Here is a 1,371-nt window from a genome sequence, read left to right on the forward strand (position 1 = left end):
GGGCCGGGATGACTGATCTTCCTGAGGCCTTGCGTCTTTCAGCGTACAGTACCATTTTAGTTGGTACCGGACGCTTTGTCTAGTATTTGGGGGAGCGTGTCGTTCGTCAGCATAGCGGCGATCGCTTTGTGGTGCCCTCATCTCCACCAGAGTCGATGCTGGACTCACGCTTGATTAGGGAATTGATAAACAGGGGAGAGCGCTATACTTTTCCATGGCAGGAGCTTGTGCACATGGAGAGTGATTATGCGCAGGACTTGCTTCCCTCTTTGGCTTCTCCACCCCGTCTTCCTGAGGTATGATTTCTTTTGAGGATCTTTGTTACTAGTCTCTGTTTTAAATAGTCGAATAACTTGATTATTCGATCATATTTTCAGACGACTATTCGCCCTGTGGGGAGGATCGAGATTCCGCCTCAGTCTGTCCGCTATCCAGGATCGATTGGTATCACCGAGGACCATATTGCTGACGCGCCAGAGGGTTATAGACAGGCGCAAGAGTCTCTGCCAGAGGTCTTTGAGCCGATAAGTTTTTTTGATGCATTATTAATCCTTTTAACACTGCTTGTTACTGACTTTTCTTTGTTTTATCCTCAGCCTAACCGCCCGGAGATGATGGGACTCATGAAGCTGGTTGACGCCCTGAAGTATTGCATCATCAAGCTTCGGCGTGGTGCGAGTTGTCGGGCCTCTAGCGACGTTCTTGAGGTATCATTCATTTTTTTTACTTCTACCATTTGTTTTATTTTGTATTGTTGACACCTTTTGATTTTGTATCCTTCAGGAGCAACGGAGGTCCCGCTCACGCTCGAGGCATAGAGGCTCGGACGAGGAGAAGCTTGGTCGTGGTAGACGATCTCCTGAGATTCACCGGCGCTCTCATTCTCAGCGAGAGCCTTATACTACTCAGCCGTTTCAGGAGGCTCAGTGGCAGCAGCCTCAGTCTTCCCAGCGCTTTCCGGGCCAGAGTCAGGGGCAGCGGCAGTCGTTTTCACAGCCTCCACAGCCTGAGCTTGGATCTGTTTTGACTCCCTTGGATCCTGGTTCATTTTTAGCTCCATCGTCCGGGATTCCTCCACCGGTGTCGGGCTTGTTCTCAGTTCCGATGTATAAGACGATGCCTTCACCGACGATTCCCGCGTCTTTGAGTCAGTCTACACCGTTTTCCGGCTGGACGGGTCCTTCCTTGAGTTTGACTACTGCTGGGGTCACGGGGACTAGTAGGGACACTACTCCCCGTGCTCGGATGATGGAGGGACTGTTTGGCTCATCGTTCCCATATTCACAGGGTGGAGATGATACTGATTCTGGCTCTAGAGACTTCTGACCGAGGGTTTTTATTTGTACATACTATGATGACACTTGACATGTT

This window comes from Chenopodium album, chromosome 5 (genome assembly GCF_948465745.1).
Source record: "Chenopodium album chromosome 5, dcCheAlbu1.1, whole genome shotgun sequence".
Classification (NCBI taxonomy): domain Eukaryota; kingdom Viridiplantae; phylum Streptophyta; class Magnoliopsida; order Caryophyllales; family Amaranthaceae; genus Chenopodium; species Chenopodium album.